Consider the following 18,879-nt stretch of genomic DNA (forward strand, 5'->3'; position numbering starts at 1 on the left):
AGAAAAAGAAAAGGGGAGCAGGAAAAGCACCAACACAAAGCTATAGTAGGAAGTTATGTTATAGAAGGTTAGTTTCATTCCATAACTAATATCTACAATTTCATGATAGCTTGGCTGCCATTTTCCAAACCCTTTTCAGGAATTGTTTTGAAGTTGTTTTGAATTAGACTCTCTTTTATTTTTTTAACTGGTTAACAACAATGTTCACAACACAACTTTCCCCATAAGGACTGGAATTGTTAGAGTTTCTTTGTAATGATAAAGCTACATTTTTAGCATTGATTCACATAATCACATTGGGGCTCTGATGGCAAGTCATGTGAGTAGCCCCTGCAAGGAATGGAAATACTGAAACACTGACTAGTATTTCTAAAAATCTGCTTTCCAAGTTCATTATTTTAAGTGTTTGTTTATTTAGTAAATATGGCTAAGATTTTTTTAAATGTTTTGTGGGGGGGAAAGGGCTAACTTGAGACAGCTAAAAGGAATCAGATTTTCAGAAAGTACAAAGCACCCATGCCTCTGAAAATCAGGCCCCTGTAAGACGTTTAATGTTAGGCACCCAAAATCACTAGTCACTTTTGAAAATCTTGGCCTGTGTGTTTAGCTAACTAAGATACTAAGATACTATACCAGTATCTAATCACTGGAATTTTCCTTTTACACCTACTGGACAGTCTTTAATGCTGTTAATTACGAAGGCTGGCAAAAACCTTTGTATCATAAAAAAGCTTCACAATTAGAATAATTCTAAGCTCTCAAACCTTATCTTTCATAGATAAAATCCTTTTTTATCCATGCATGCAAAAGTCTTTAGTGCAGACACAGCCATTCAGAAAAAAGTCTCAATCGTGGTTTTTGAAATGGTACTGAATACAGTTCAGTCTTGTCCGTGCTTCCATTTGAACTTTCATCAGCACCAGTTCAGCCATCCACATTGCTGCCACCTGTTGTCAGAAACTGAGTAAACTGAGACACTGCACAGGATGGATGGTGCTCACCGAATGAGCAGCTATTCAATATTTTTTTTTTATCCTCATCATTTGTGTGGCCGCACTCCTTATGGTGCGTAATAGCCAGGCCCTGTGCTTTTGTTGCACAATAAGCATACCCTGCACTGAAAACAGAATTATTTGTTCTTCACCGTTTTTTGTATGGTGCTCTCATTGTCGTATCTTAGTTCTTTGTAAATGTTAATTAATTTATCTTCGCATCACCCCTGTGAGATGAGGTAGTATTATCCCCATTTTACAGATGGGGAATTGATGTAAGGCCAAAGCTTTAAGACATGTTCTCTGAGTTTGAGACACCTTGAGCCTGATTTTTCAGAGATCTTGGCAATTTATAGCTTTTCATGTGTTTAGAGCAGGGCTCCATTGACCTCTGTTGCAGCTGTGACTGTTCAGCACTTCTGCAAATCAAACCCCAGTGTCTCAAGCTGGGTACTTAAAACTGAGGAACACAGTTACTACCTGTGCAAATTTTGGTTTATGACACTTGCCCAGCCACACATAGGCCTCTGCATGATAGCTTTCACCTTCTCCTCCATGCTGCCTGGGAACCGCAAGGAGAGCACTGAGATCACAAGAGAGACAGACTCCCTGCTCTCAGGTCTGGTGCACAGCACCACAGTAGTCCCCAGCAGCCAAGAGCAGCAATTGAAGGAAACTCCTGCTCAGCCCCAAAATGGAGCATGCCCATTTACGCTGTGGGGACGGTGCATGCACAGTCTGTTCACACACAGGAGCTGTGAAGGGATGGAGCATGCTCAATACACACATTTTTTGAAGATTTTAGATGTTAAATTCTAGCAAATCTCTACTGAGCGTGTGCAAACTCCCTCTCTCTCTTTTTTTTTTCTTTTTCTTCAGAGGCTCATAACTTGGCCAAATTTGGATGAAGTTTCAAGGTGACACCAAAATCAGTTCCATCAACCAAATGGTTCTTCTGATCCCAAAGGACCAACCACATATCCAAGTCAATATATAATTCAGATCTTACCCAATAATCATGCTGCTGCCAATCCTTTAGTATCTAATATATCTAAAGGTTTATTTATAAAAAGAAAGAAAAGTGAAAGTTAAAATTGGTTAAAGGAATCAAATACGTACATTAATAGCAATGTTCTTGGATCAGGCTTGTAGCAATGATGGAATAAACTTCTGGCTTGTTAAGTCTCTAGTTGCTTCCAAATCATTGGAAGGTCCTCAGTCCCTTGGTTAGAATGCTCCCATTAGTATAAGTCCATAGCCCAGAGATTTGAGCAGGAAAGAGGCAAAATGGAGATGCTTCCAAGGCCTTTTATAGCTTCTGCCATGTGGAGGGAAACCCATTGTTTCAAACAAAACCCTCAGCGCAGCTTGTGGAAAAATACAGGTAACAAGATGGAGTTTAGTGTCACATGGTCTTGTCACATGCCTTTGCATGCTCTGCTGAGTCATAGCAGGGCCATTACCCATACTCTAGTGGGTGTTACCACATGAGCAAACACATTTTGAAATACAGGTACATGGTCAATATTCATAACTTCAGATACAAAAATGATACATGCATACAAATAGGATAATCATATTCAGTAAATCATAACTTTTCCATGGACACCTTACATGACATACTTTGTACAAGATTTGTTGCAATTATATAACAATGGTAGCAACAATGATCTACATGATCATATTTTAATCAGATAATGTCAACAAAATTATTGTAAGAATGTTTTTAACAAGGGCCAAAAAATAATTTCCCTATCTCATTCTTGGAAATGGCTTAAGAGTTTTAGCAGAAACTTTCCAAAACAATTCAGCCTGAACCAGGCACCACCATGGGAAATTTCAGCTCAAACAGTTACATTTTAGAAAACTTATAAGCAAATGAAAACAGGGTCCTATACTGGGAAGTGTCGGACAACCTTAACTACCAGCTCTGCCTATATTATCAACCCAGGACCCTGGATACATACTCTAGCAGTGGCTACCTATGCTGTTGCAACTTCACTACTACATGTTATTTGAGCTAGCTTTGATCATGTCTTCAACCTTCCATTTATCCCTATATTTTCATAGAGTTTAAGGCCCAAAGGGACCACCAGACTATCCAGTCTGACATCCTGTGCATCATAGGCCACCAACACATTAAATCTAACAACCAAAATTAAACCAAAGTATTGCAGCCCACAGAAGATTAAACTATGATGTGCCTCAGGTAGAGAATAGGAGGGAATGGGGTGCACTGAGGCCGCTGCAATGGCAGGGAATTGATTAATCAAGATATATACCCAGATAATCCTGGCAAGTGACCCACACTCCATGCTGCAGAAGACGGTGGGGTGAAAAAAAAACTTGAGTCACTGCCAATCTGACTTGGGGTAATTCCTTCCCTTTCCAAATTGGGAACACAAAACCTTGCTGAATCTCCCAGATTATTTTTAAAAGATGTTTGATTTTTTTTTATTGTTGTGCTGGACTTTCCAAGAGCTATTGATAATCAAATGGTTGCATAAAGACGATTATAGGACTAGAAAACATGACTTATGAGGAAAGTTTGAAAAAGCTGGGTTTGTTTAGTCTGGAGAAGAGAAGACTGCGGGGGGGAAGGACATAAGTCTTCAAGTACATAAAAGTTTGTTATAAAGAGGAAGGTGATAAATTGTTCTCCTTATCCACTGAGGACAGGACAAGAAGCAATGGGCTTAAATTGCAGCAAGGGAGACTTAGGTTAGACATTCGGAAAAACTTCCTAACTGTTAGGGTAATTAAACACTGGAACAAATTACTTGGGGAGGCTGTGGAAGCTCTGCCATTGGAGGTTTTTGAGAACAGTTTAGACAAACACCTGTCAGGGAGGTCTAGATCAGGGGTTCTCAAACTGGGGGTCGTGAGGTTATTATCTGGGGGGTCGCGAGCTGTCAGCCTCCACCCCAAACCCCGCTTCACCTCCAGCATTTATAATAGTGTTAAATATAAAAAAAATGTTTTTAATTTATAAGGGGGGGTCACACTCAGAGGCTTGCTGTGTGAAAGGGGTCAGCAGTACAAAAGTTTGAGAACCACTGGTCTAGATCAAGGGTTTCTAAACTGTAGTACGTGTACCCCCTGGGGGTACGTGAGACATTGCTGGGGGCTACGCAGGAGAAATTGTGTAATGGTATATTTTATTTTTTAATTATGTTATCTATTGCATTTTCAAAATAGGCTACTCAGACAAAGCTTTAAAACTCTGTGGGAATTTGTTATATAAAATATGGTAGTTAATTTACTTTAAGATGTACCAATGAGAACACAGCTACACAGAGAGGCTGACGTACAGAACCCTCCCCTCTAATCACTGTACAGCTCGGGTTCAGTCTAACTGAGCTCAGAACATAAGGGGTTTTTTTGGTTGTACACATCACACTATAACTATAGTACGTAACAGTGAAATATGGACAGATGGCTAAAGACAGGTAGTGATAAGAAGAACACACGAAGTATCAGTGATAAGAAAGGTACAGGTACTCTGGAAGCTCATAGATCTGGAAGGGAGTACACAATAAGAAAAGGTTGGAAACTTCTGGTCTAGATAATACTTAGTCCTGCCTCAGTGCAGGTACTGAACTAGATGACCTATGGAGGTTCCTTCCAGTCCTACATTTCTGTGCAGGGCCTGCTCCAGGCACCAGCCAAGCAAGCTCGTGCTTGGGGCAGCAGATTCTATGGGACGCCCAATCCTAGGGTGGCACGGCCGCTTTGTTTGCGGGGGGGGTTGTTTTGTTCGCCAATCCGGCCGCCCTGTAGGGGGCGGCGGCGCGGAGGAGGGGAGCGCCCTGCTGGGAGCGGGCTGCGCGCTCCGTCTGCCGCAGCTGGTGCCAGGTCTGTAGCAAGCCCGGCAGGGCAGCCCGCGTCCTTCCCTCCCCGCTGACCGGAGCGGCGCGGAGCCCCCCTTCTCTCTGTCCCCCTGCTCCCTCTCCCTCCCCCCCACTAGCCGGGGCACGTCTGCAGCGCAGGGAGTCCCCCTGCACCCTGGCTCCAGCCGCCCTGCAGGTTGTTGTTTTTTTTCCTGCTTTGCCGCTCCGGCCGCGCTGCAGGTTTTTTTTTTGTTTTGTTTTTTGTTTGGGGCAGCAAAAAAGCCAGAGCTGGCCCTGTTTCTGTGATTCTATAAACCAATTTCTATGGGAAGAAAAAGGACTAATGGGACTTCTATATAACTAGAGACTGTCTTAATAAAGAGTTTGTTCTTTATCAAAACTAGTAATTTTCTTAGCTATTTCTTTTATATATGTTGAAAGATTGTAATTAGAAGAAATAGCTCCATTAATTACCACTTCTTGTTTATGTTTTTTCTACAGCTTAAAGATGATGTGGAGGCAGTTCAGAGTCCTGAAGGCTCTGTGCCATGTACCAGAATGTATGTGCCAATCAGGTGGTCACTCAGAAAAAGTTCTGCTTCAATTAGTCATTCAAAGACTTTAACTTCTAAATACTCCAGAGTATTCAACTTGCCAACTTATTCAGCATAACATACAGAGTGATTCACAAACATAAAAATAGATACACCAAAATACTTAAGCAGCTGTAATCTGAACTAAATTTTCACAACAAAACAGAGAAAAAGATTATCAGATTCAGCTCTTGACCACCAAGGCATTAAAAAAAATCTTCTTATATTATGTTCTTACCAGCTCTAAAAAGTCTATATACCGTACATCTCACTATTCTTAACTGTGATGTAGAATAAAAAAAATAGCAAATATGGAGTCTTGCACTTTGCTCTGGGAGGATCGGACAGTGGAAACTGGACAACGAGAAAGGTACAAACACTCCAACTAAGCCTTTAAGTCAGTGGTCCTCAACCGGGGTATGTATAGCCCAGGGGGTACACAGAGGTCTTCCACGGGGTACATCAACTCATCTAGATATTTGCCTAGTTTTACAACAGGCTACATTAAAAGGCACTAGCAAAGTCAGTCCAAACTAAAATTTCATACATACAATGACTTGTTTATACTGCTCTATATACTATTCACTGAATGTAAGTACAATATTTATATTCCAATTGATTTATTTTATAATTGTATGGTAAAAATGAGAAAGTAAGCAATTTTCTAGCAATAGTGTGCTGTGACACTTCTGCTTTACAGAGAGCACATTCTTGTATCTTTATTTATGCCAAGCAGACTCCCCGTTCAACATTGTACAAGTGAAGAATGGAAACCCCTAACAGATGGTCAACCAGCTAACTCAAATGGCTCAGCTACTGAAAAACAAGGGGTTGGGGAAATCACAAAGAATCTTCCTACGGTGATTCAGCCAGCCAAACTGGATTTCCAAAATATCTCATTCAAATATGGGGTACCAGTCTATGCTCTAACTATTATTGCACCTCAGCTATGTTTACTCTTGACTGATTAGTTTTGCTGTGATTTTAAAAGCTAATAGTTTTATAGTGCTAGAGCTCCATACCGAAGTTCATTGTAAACACTAAATTAATCTAACACTCTTTAAAAGTAACCTGCTTTGTGAAATATTGTACATACTCAACACCAGAGCTTAGGCCCAAACTAAAACCCAGGAGCCAAACCTGAAATTTGTGGATACTTGCATCCAGATTCAGACTTCAGAATTGGGACCCATCTTTGCTTAACATCTGAACTCTATCCTGGAAGGACCTTGCCCTTCCTGAGAAAAGTAAACATAATCTTCTGCCCTGTACAATACCTTGTAATGCTTTAGGATTACAAAAAGTCAGGAACAGTTTACCTTAAACTGGTCCAACCTGGAGAACATAATACAAGAGAAAAATCTGAGAGCAAGAGTAGACAGAACTACAGAATTATCAACACAATGTCTGAGTATGGTTAAAAGGGCCAACAGGATATATGGATCCAGAAGAGAGGTCCTGAAACACAACCTAAACACAAAGCAGGTCTAGCCGCCACTGACACTTCACCTAACAGACAGGAATGCTTGGGAGGTGTTGAGCCTTGATAATGGCTCCAGTACCATCTCTCCTCCAACTTTTTGCTTTGGGGGCATAGCCAAAGAAAAGGAGGTGTTGCTAGGGACACCGTTTCACTTGCCAATCTCTGGGGGCAATTAGCAGCCAGTGTAAATTACAGCAGCTTTCAAACTGCTTTAATATACACTAGGGATGAACCTGGTGCCTAGATGACCCCAGGAACAAGGCAGGGATGGCAAAAGGCACATTCCTAACAAGTCATTGCTCCAAATCATGGCATCACCCAAGTGTCTTAACTTGTAAGAATTCTGTTAGCATTGGTAAAACAGTATATTTTTCCATATTCTTGTTCTTAGAAACAGTGAACCATTTTATCTGGAACTTTTCAAAGAAATTCATCAGGTAGACATCTGGCATGGAAAATCAATTAAAGTTTGATAAAATTATAAGCAATTGTAAACCGGATATATAATGATAAGTTTCAGACAACCTTAATTTTAGGCAGCACCACCAGCTCTGCGTAAACTTAAAAAAAAAAAAAAAAAGTTTTCTTTGCCTATGTTACAAAATAGAATTTGATATTCTTAAAACTGAAATAATCTTTAAAAGCTACTATACATTTCATTGTTACTGCTGTTTTGTTTACTTTTGGACAATGAAATTACTTTAGCCAGTTTAATTATTGTTTACAATCATTTTTTCTAATCCATTTTACCTTCAGAGTCTCAGGTACTACTAGCACAATGAGACAATGCAGGGGGTGTTTATTTAAAAACTGTTTCCACTGTAATTTTTAACAAAATCATGAAGCCATTTCCATTGATTTTTAGGTTCTGTAAAAATGTATTTTTACACAATCTGAATTTGGGGCCAAATGTGACATGACAGTGTCCCTTTGTGGCAACCAAGTATGACATCTGTTGCAAAAGTTTAAAGTTTGCACTAATCTTAGCAAGATTTTGTGACTGGATTTAAAATTGTAGATTATATCAACTGAGGCCACAGTTCAGCAGAGTACTTAATTAAGCACATGCTTATTTTTAAGCATGTGAGTAGTCCCATTGGTTTAGATAGGATTACTGTTAAGTACATACCTAAGTGCTTTGAGTTGGGGGCCTTATGGATAAAAATAAATTAAGCCATCTGTAAAGTCCCCATAAAATATCACTGGCTGTGATAATGAGTGCATGGAATCTATTTATTGGGGAAAACTCATTTGGAAACCTAGGTCCCAGTCCCCCATGTGCTTAACTTTAAGCACCTGAGAAGTTCTATTAAAGTCAATGGAACTGCTCTCCTGCTTAAAGCAAAGCATGTGCATAAGTATTTGCAGGATCAAGGCCCAAATCAGCTGCTATACCTGCAAATATAAAACAAGCGACTATTTATATTGCATATATCTTTTATTTTAAACTTATAGTTCTGATTTAGACAAAACACGTGACTTTCTTCAAGTTACGTTTTGAAAGGAAAGTCTTTTGTAGTATTTTTTGTCTATTAACATATGTATTTGCAAGTTAAATTTGTATTTATATTATGTAGTATTTATAAATGTTTGTTATGCTGACAATCTTACATTTATTCTGACATGAACGCTTCAGGTTTCAAATAGACAAACTATAAGCATTCCAAGTATAAACAAATAACAATCTGCAATTTCAATTGAGTGACAGTAGTGTAGATGAAGAGAATAATGATAAATTTAGGTCACTGACATTCAGTACTTTAATGTGCAGGATGGGGGAAGTAAATTATTTTGATATAGTGTAACAAGATGATATTACAAGAGATGATACTTAGTTGAAAGCAAGCAATATTTATAGTACTAGAAAACAAAAATTATATTGAATGTATATGGAAGATACTGTGGAAATGTAGGCTATACGTTATAGATGGGTAGCTGGGCCTTAGATGTGAATATGCAAGGAAAGAAATAAAGTTTGGCAAACATGCAATATTTTCTGATTTTTTTTATTAATATGCTTTGTTTAATGCAGGGGTAGGCAACCTATGGCACGCGTGCCGAAGGCAGCACGCAAGCTGATTTTCAGTGGCACTCTCACTGCCCGGGTCCTGTCCACTGGTCTGGGGGGGCTCTGCATTTTAATTTAATTTTAAATGAAGCTTCTTAAACATTTTAAAAACCTTATTTACTTTACATACAACAATAGTTTAGTTATATATTATAGACTTATAGAAAGAGACCTTCTAAAACGTTAAAATGTATGACTGGCACGCGAAACCTTAAATTAGAGTGAATAAATGAAGACTCGGCACACCACTTCTGAAAGGTTGCCGACCCCTACTTTAATGCATACTTTGTATCTTTTTCCTAAGGCAAATTGGTTCAGCAGGTAAATTACTACAAAGATAATTTAAAACCATTCACTGTTATTTGAAATTGCACGGCTAAAGCGGAACAACTTAACAAGATACTGTATAAAAGCCACCATGCCATGTGCACTGCTAAAAGAAGCATTTTAAGGCTTGCATTATCTTACATTGCAGCATGTCTTAATGCTCTGGGCTTGATCCTACAAGTCACTGAGCCCTCTGGCACAGAGCCGGTAAAACATATAAACACATGCTTCATTTTTGCGGGGGCTCAGGCCAGAGTCCTTAGCTCCACGCAGGATGGAACCCTTTATGCACAAATGAACTGTACACGGAACTATGCATATGCTATGTTGATGTGCCTTGTATTCCTGTCTAAATGTATTATCCATAATGAAGAATATTTTGTCTGCTAAAATACTACTGTTTATGAATTCTAGTTTTATTTCCTGGAGTTCTTCTTCTGAATTGTGACAGGTTTAAGGATTTCCCACCAGCCAATGTTTTGCCTTACAACCCTTTGAGGCTCATGTCATGCTCTTACAGTTGGTACATAAAGCTCAGACTGGGATTGTAGTGAACACACAAGCCACTGACAGTGAGCAGAGATTGATGAACAAATGGCTCTGGGCTAGAGGTAATTTGTCACCCTTCTTCATGCTTTGACTTCAGGATGTACTAGTGGACTGTCAGTATGTCCAATTTATGTAGAGTGAAATGAGAGGAATATACTTTTCTACATGATTTGATCAAAGGTGAACAGCTTTAAGGAAATAAATGGCATCAAAATCAGCTGCCACGAGCAGTGACTCTCTCTTTATACTGAAACAGAATTGCTGTGTATTTCAAAGTCCTAGGAATGCGCTCTCAGATTGTTGTTTCCATTAATGGACTACTTTGTGAATTAAAGCTGTAAAGCACATTTCACAAAATGAAAAGTGTTTCCATTTCACTCTGAAGATCACTTCTGTCATTTCCACTGATTACCAGGGATCCTAGAAATCCATTTGCCATGGACAAACACAGAATTTGCATATTTACAGCAAATCTCTAGTTTTTACGTTCTGTGAAAAAATAAAAACATATATTAACTATTAACTGAATTTTACTGAAAGTATCAGTATCACTTATTCAATGCACACAACCTCTCCCTCTTGTGGCTGATTTTTGAACGCACTTTAAATTTACAAAGCTAAACTTACTCCAATAAACAGCTTCTGGTGTATAGAGGTTACTCAATGGCATATAGGGGTTCATGTTTTAATGCGTCTCAAATTTCATTTCAGCCTCCAGATGTGAGTAATTAAAGTTATGAAAAGATGCTGAACACTTTAAAAATCACCCCTAGGCAAGGACAAATTTCATGTTGTTGGCAATGTGCTGTTCTGTACTGTATGTAGCAAGACTGTAGATTATGTTCAAAGGCAGACAATTGTAGGACACCTAGAAAGTGCTAAACTTAAACTGACTGAGAAGAAACAAAAACGAGGCTGAAACAGCAGGGCCATCGACAGAGTAAAGTAGGGTGACCAGACAGCAAGTGTGAAAAATTGGGACGGGGGTGAGGGGTAATAGGAGCCTATATAAGAAAAAGACCCAAAAATCGGGACTGTCCCTATAAAATCGGGACATCTGGTCACCCTACTAAAGAAACAATGCACTGTGAATGGATCATTCCAGCGTTTTTGTGTATCTAAAAACAAACCAACCAATTTTCTGAAAATATAGAATATAGACGTATTTGGTATATGTAAGAAACACAAATTGGAATTCTGTTTATTTTATTATAATGATTGATGGAACTGGTAGGCTTTGAACTTGCTTAAAAATAGTAACTATATCAATAAAACATTGTGTTCAACTGAAACCTATATACGGTATATTGTGGCTAGGGAAAAGATGGTTACTTACCTTCTGTAACTGTTGTTCTTCGAGATGTGTTGTTCACGTCCATTACACATTAGGTGTGCGCGCGCCGCGTGCACGAACGTCGGAAACTTTTCCCTCAGCGGCTCCCGTCGGGCCCGCAGGGTCTCCCTTCCCGCCAGAGCGGCGCCCCGCCCTAGCGTATATATATCCCTGCCGGCCCGACCCTCCCTCAGTTCCTTCTTGCCGGTGACTCCGACAGAGGGGAAGGAGGGTGGGAAGTGTAATGGACGTGAACAACACATCTCGAAGAACAACAGTTACAGAAGGTAAGTAACCGTCTTTTCTTCTTCGAGTGCTTGTTCACGTCCATTCCACATTAGGTGACTCACAAGCTTACCATCGGAGGAGGGTAGGAGTCAAGGAATAACTGATTGAAGCACCGCTCTGCCGACCATCGCGTCATCCCTGGTCTGATGGTGGATCGCGTAGTGGGCTGTGAAGGTATGCACCGACGACCAGGTGGCTGCCTTGCAGATCTCCTGGAGCGGGACCTGCGCCAAGAAGGCCGTCGAGGACGCTTGGGCCCTAGTAGAGTGAGCCCTGATCTGAGGTGCAGGCATGTTGGCGAGCTCATAGCACGTACGTATGCAAAGCACGATCCATGCCGACAGGCGTTGCGTCGAAATAGGCTGGCCCCTCATACGTTCCGCAACGGCCACAAACAGCTGAGTCGATTTGCGGAAAGGCCTGGTACGGTCCAGATAAAAAGCCAAGGCCCGCCGAACATCCAGGGTATGCAGGCTACGATGGCTCGGGTCCGTATGGGGCTTGGGGAAGAACACCGGTAAACAGATGTCCTGCCCCATGTGAAAACTCGTGACCACTTTAGGGAGGAATTTAGGATGAGGTCTAAGCTGCACCTTATCCTTATGAAAGACGGTATAAGGAGGCTCTGAGGTGAGGGCCCTCAACTCCGATACCCTCCTAGCCGAGGTGACGGCCACGAGAAACGCGACCTTCCATGAAAGGTGCATGAGGGAGCAAGAGGCCAGGGGTTCAAAAGGCGGCCCCATGAGCTTAGTGAGGACCAGATTCAGGTCCCACGGGGGTATAGGTGGGCGCGAGTAGGGGAACATCCTCTCCAGCCCCTTGAGGAATCGGACTACAGTGGGATTGGAGAACACGGATATCCCCGATTCCCCAGGGTGGAACGCCGATATGGCGGCTAGATGCACCTTAATAGAAGCGGGGGCGAGGCCTTGACGCTTGAGGTGCAGCAAGTAGTCCAGAATCAGTGGCATCGAGGCCTGCAAGGGCTGGATGTGTTGAGGCCCACACCATAGGGAGAAGCGTTTCCACTTGGCAAGGTAGGTCGCCCTTGTAGAGGGTTTCCTACTACCAAGGAGGATTTGCTGGACCTCCTGAGAGCACCTGTGCTCCACCTCACTTAGCCAGAGAGAAGCCATGCCGTGAGATGCAGCGATGGCAGGTTCGGGTGGAGTAGGCAACCCCGGTCTTGGGTGATGAGGTCGTGATGGAGGGGGAGGGCTATCGGAGTGGTCACAGACAGTTCCAACAGAGTTGTGAACCAGTGTTGTCGTGGCCAAGCCGGGGCGATGAGAATGACTGTCGCCTTGTCCCTGCGGGTCTTGAGGAGGACCCTGTGGATGAGTGGGAATGGGGGGAAGGCATACCTCAGGCTCCCGCCCCACGGGATTGCAAAGGCGTCCGCCAGAGAGCCCGGACTGTGTTTCTGGAATGAGCAAAACTGCGGGCACTGGCTGTTGTCCATGGTGGCAAACAGATCCACCTGGGGAAACCCCCACCTCAGGAAGATTGAACGGAGGATGTCCCGTCTCAGCCTCCACTCGTGCATGAGATAGGACCGGCTGAGACGGTCCGCCAGCCCGTTCTGGACCCCGGGGAGATATGCAGCCTGGAGGTGCAGTGAATGGGCTATGCAGAAGTCCCAGAGGAGGAGTGCCTCGCGACAGAGGGGAGAGGACCGGGACCCGCCTTGCTTGTTTATGTAAAACATAGCGGTAGTGTTGTCCGTCAGAACCGACACGCCGTGTCCTCTTATGGTGGCGTGAAAGGTCTGGCAGGTGAGGCGAACTGCCCTCAGCTCCTTCAGGTTGATGTGAAGCAACTGTTCCTCCCTGGACCACAAGCCCTGAGTGCGCAGGTCCCCTAGGTGCGCCCCCCAACCCAGGTCCGACGCGTCTGTCACTAACGTCAGAACTGGTTGTGGGGCGGCGAACGGGACCCCCGCACAAACCTGCTGTTGATCGAGCCACCAACAGAGGGCGCTCGAAACCCGAGCTGGGATCGTGACGACCATGTCTAATGGGTCTCTGTTGGGGCGATATACCTGGGCCAACCACAGCTGCAGAGGCCGGAGTCTGAGACGGGCGAGCCCGACTACGTGTGTGCACGCCGCCATGTGCCCCAAGAGTTGTAAGCAACATCTGGCCGTGGTCGTGGGGAATCGCTGAATGGAGGTCACGGCCTCCTGGATAGCCAGGAATCGCGATACGGGAAGACTCACCCGTGCTGCCACCGAGTCCAGGACTGCCCCTATGAAGTCCAGTCTCTGTGTGGGGACTAGTGAAGACTTGGGCACATTGACTAACAGACCGAGTTCTCGGAATACTTGTAGCGCCAGTGCCACGTGGGCGCGAACCTCTGCCTCCGACTGGCCCGCCAGGAGCCAATCGTCCAGGTACGGGTAGACGCGCATTCGTCTTTTTCGAAGGAAGGCTGCTACCACGGACATGCATTTCGTGAAGACACGTGGGGCTGTTACCAGACCGAAGGGCAAGACCGTAAACTGAAAATGACGCTGCTGGATAGTGAAGCGCAGGAACCGCCGGTGGGCCGGGCGGATGGCGATGTGAAAGTAGGCGTCTTTCATATCGAGGGCAGCGTACCAATCCCCTGGATCCAGGGAAGGAATGATGGTACCAAGGGAGACCATACGGAAACGAGGTTTTTGCAAGTACTTGTTCAGCTTGCGAAGGTCCAGGATAGGACGGAGGCCCCCTTTCGCTTTGGGAATGAGGAAGTATCTGGAATAGAGCCCTTTTCCTCTGAGGTCCAGAGGAACCTCTTCCACCGCCCCCACAGCGAGGAGGGTCTGTACCTCCTGCATGAGGAGTTGCTCGTGAGAGGGGTCCCTGAAGAGGGACGGGGGTGGTGGGTGGGAGGGAGGGGGCGAGGAGAACTGGAGGGTGTAGCCTGACTCTACCGTGCGCAGGACCCAGTGGTCTGATGTTATATGAGACCAGGCACGGAAAAAATGGGACAGGCGGTCCCTGAAACACAGGGGGGGATCCGGAGAAGAGATGGGTACGCTGTCCTCGATCACAGCTTCAAAATCCTTGTTTATTTCCCGGCTGCGGCTTGTTGTGGCCCTGGTTTTGGCCTTGGTTAGGCGTATTGTTTCGCCTACGCCTATTGTCCCTGCCCCGTCTACGGTATGGTTCGTGCCGAGGGCGAGGATGGTACTGCCTCTGTGGAGGCTGTGGTTTGAAAGGTTTCCTCTGCGTTACAGGGGTGTGCATCCCCAAGGACTTGAGGGTAGCCCGCGAGTCCTTGAGGCCATGGAGTCTGGCATCCGTTTGCTCCGAAAACAACCCTGAACCCTCAAACGGAAGGTCTTGGAGGGTGTTTTGCACCTCAGGGGGAAGACCAGAAGCCTGCAGCCACGCTGAGCGCCTCATTACCACGCCTGACGCGATAGTCCTAGCGGCCGCATCAGCCGAGTCGAGTGAGGCCTGTAATGAGGTTTTGGCCACCGCCTTTCCCTCGTCCATTATGGCCGCAAACTCGGGTTGCGATCCCTGAGGCAAGGCATCCTTAAATTTAGACACTGATGCCCAGGAGTTAAAATTATGCCTATTGAGGATCGCTTGCTGGTTCGCGATCCGCAATTGGAGGCCTCCGGACGAGTAGACCTTTCTGCCAAACAAGTCCAATCGCTTCGCCTCCTTGGCCTTGGGGGCTGGGGCCTGCTGGCCATGCCGCTCCCTCTCGTTGACCGCCGAAACGACCAGCGAACATGGGGTTGGATGGGAGAATAGGAAGTCAAACCCCTTGGATGGGGTGAAGTACTTTCTCTCGACGCCCCTTGCCGTCGGCGCAGAGGAGGCTGGCGTCTGCCATACCATCTTATAATTTGACTGTACCGTCTTTATAAGCGGAAGTGCGATCCTGGAGGGACCCTCCGGGCTGAGAATGTCCACCATGGGGTCCTCCTGCTCAACAGTCTCCTCTGCCTGTAACCCCAAATTGAGGGCTACCCGGCGGAGCAGATCCTGGTGTGCCCGATGGTCAATCAGGGGAGGGCCGGACACTGTTGTGCCCGCCACGGCTTCATCCGGTGAGGAGGAGGAGGTCATGGCCTTCTGCGCGTCCTCGTCCTCCTGCAACTCCTCCTCGGCGGGACGGTCCTCTGGGGTGCGTCCCCTGCCCTGGGTCAGGGACGGTGCCGGGCTTGGTGCCGAGTCCGTCCTATCCCTGTCTGGCGGCCTGGAGACCGTGGCCTCCGCACGGAAGGCAGGACGGCACCGTGGGGAGCGGGACCGGTGTCCTGAGGGGCCCGATCTCGAGGTTCTGGACGGAGGGCCTTGCTGATGATAGGCCCACGGGGTCCAGAATGGCCATTGTCCAGGATGGCTCCAATGTGGTTGCCAAGAGGCCTCGTGCTTCCTAGCGGCGTGCACTCTGCGGCCATATCTGCTGGAAAGGCCCGAGCCCTCCTCCGACGCTAGGGACGGCGATCTAGAGGGCCACGGCGGTGCCGTTGAGCGGTGCCGTTCCGGAGTCGGGGAGTGGTGCCTTCGGGAACGGGACCGTGAGAGGCGCCGTGCAGACCTGGACCTGGACCGGTACTGTCGATCCCGGGACCGGGAACGGCTGCGGGAGGGCGGTCTCGGGAACCTTGTGACCGACGCGTCCCGGTGCCTGCTCGAGCCGGGCTGCTGGGACGGTGCCTCGCTCGCGTCGGGGCCTGACTGTTTGGCGGCCCGTTGCATGGCGGGAAGCCGGGAGTCCACCGAGGCGGAGCTCGACCGGGACCAGCGCCGTGTCCGGTGCCGAGATGGCGACCGCGATGGGCGCATCATCGCCGGCTTGCCTTTGGATGGCAGTCGCGGCGGAATGTCTTTAGCGCGGAGGGTGCTTTCGGTGGACAATTCAATGAGGTCCTTTGCTGCCTCAAATGTGTCCGGGGTGGAGGGCTGTTCCAACAGTTCCTCCAGCCCTTCCTCCTCACTCGACGCGCTTATCCCGGGGCTCGACGGGCCTTTGGGCGCCGGAGCCACTGGCACCGGGATCTGTACCGGGGCCGTAACGGCCTTGGCAGCACTCGCAGTCTTCGCCGGTGCCGACTTCTTGTGCGGGGAACGTCCCCTGGCCTTGGGCTGGCTCTTTGGCCTGGCCGGCGAAGAAGAACGGTGCCGGTTGTGTTCCCGTCGAGGCGGCACCGTAGACTTAGGCTGTCCTGCCGGCGTCGGGTCGCGGACCGATGCCGGGGCACTCCGCACCGAGGTCGACGGTGCCGCGGAAGAGGAGGGCTGCAACGCCGCCTCCATGAGGAGCTGTTTAAGGCGAAAGTCTCTCTCTTTCTTAGTCCTGGGCTTGAAAGCTTTACAAATCTTACAGCGCTCCTTTTGGTGGGCTTCCCCCAGGCAACGAAGACACGAGTCATGCGGGTCGCTCAACGGCATAGGCCTGCGGCACGTGGCACAAGCCTTGAAGCCTTGGGCGTGCGGCATGCCCCGCCGCCCAGGGCCGGTGCCGGGGTCGCCAAACACCTATCACAAAGAGATTTAGGTCTTTGTGAGGGACTAATAAACTACTATTTACACTAAACTTTAAACACTTAACTATAACGAACTGATAACTATCACTAATCACTTATGCTAAGGGACACTCTCAGACGAGAGATAGAGTTGTTCCAACGTCGCCACGGGCGGTAAGAAGGAACTGAGGGAGGGTCGGGCCGGCAGGGATATATATACGCTAGGGCGGGGCGCCGCTCTGGCGGGAAGGGAGACGCTGCGGGCCCGACGGGAGCCGCTGAGGGAAAAGTTTCCGACGTTCGTGCACGCGGCGCGCGCACACCTAATGTGGAATGGACGTGAACAAGCACTCGAAGAAGAAACTAAAGTTCAATGTTTCATTTTAATCGTGGAAAAATACAACTTATTATGTTTTTTAATTAGAGGATTTTGGTTTTTCTCATCACAGAAAACTAGGATCCCTGCTGATTACTATCTTAGGCGATCCTGGGAGGAATCAATCACAATTTGGGGGGAGGGATAGCTTAGTGGTTTGCGTATTGGCCTGCTAAACCCAGGGTTTTGAGTTCAATCCTTGAGGGGGCCATTTAGGGATCGGGGGCAAAATCTGTCAGGGACAGTACTTGGTCTTGCTGTGAAGGCAGGGGGCTGGACTCAATGACCTTTCCCTTCCAGTTCTATGAGATAGGTATATCTTCATATATTATTATTATTATTACAATAATACCTGTCCACCATAAAAATAATAACCCCGACAGCACCACAAATGATCATCTATATATTTCAACTCACCCCTCTCCCACACCGTGGCTTATTCTTCACCCAGAAGCTAGAGCAGACTCTGAAGCACCAGTGCAAGTGCAATGTACTTTCTGCATGGCACATTACTTTACAGGGGTAGGCAACCTATGGCACGCGTGCCGAAGGCGGCACGCGAACTGATTTTCAGTGGCACTCACACTGCCCGGGTCCTGGCCACCAGTCCAGGGGGCTCTGCATTTTAATTTAATTTTAATTGAAGCTTCTTAAACATTTTAAAAAGCTTACTTACTTTACATACAACAATAGTTTAGTTATATATTATAGCCTTATAGAAAGAGACCTTCTAAAAACGTTAAAATGTATTACTGGCATGCGAAACCTTAAATTAGAGTGAATAAATGAAGACTCGGCACACCACTTCTTAAAGGTTGCCAACCCCTGCTTTAGAACAATGGTCCCCAAATTTTTCAGGGTCATGCCCCTCCTTATCCCTGTCCACGCCCCTGAGCTGGGCTTACAGTTGCTGGACCCGAGTCTCACAGCTGCGCTAACATGTCCATACTGCACTGAGCAGACCTTTGATTTGGATCTGCGGCTTGAGCTGTGTCCACACTGCAAAATTACAAGGTTTGGACCTGAGTCAGACTGATTTGTATGTGGACAGAAGAGGGGGCGGGTCAGAAGGAGAGCCCACACTTAATGTGCAGTTTGACATACTCTGAGCTACAGAGTAGTTAAATGCCCAAGATCATACAATAAGTTACTGCCTGAGCTGGGAACAGAACCCAAGCTTATGACTCTCAGTCCACCGCTGTATCCATTGAACTCTCTGCCTCACTTACTCATATAGCCCCCTTTTTGCTTTAAGGATAAAATGTGAAATGCTTTTTCTTTTTAAAATATGTATAAAAATACTATTTAAAACAAAGTGCTTGAATACAGTTTCAATTCAGACTTGAGTTTATTAATATTAGCAAGGTGATCAACTTGCCACCAGTTGTATCTTGTTTAACTTGACCTTTCAAATGTTGAAACTATTCCAACATAGCTGCTGTTTACGGCTATCACATTACATGGCGGAATCATTATTTTTCTAACTTGGTATTTTTAAAGTGAATTATTTTAGACAGGTTGTGTTATAGCAGTGCTGTACTGTAGTCAACGTTGAGAGGGGACT

The sequence above is a fragment of the Emys orbicularis genome, chromosome 2 (genome assembly GCF_028017835.1).
Source record: "Emys orbicularis isolate rEmyOrb1 chromosome 2, rEmyOrb1.hap1, whole genome shotgun sequence".
Classification (NCBI taxonomy): Eukaryota; Metazoa; Chordata; order Testudines; family Emydidae; genus Emys; species Emys orbicularis.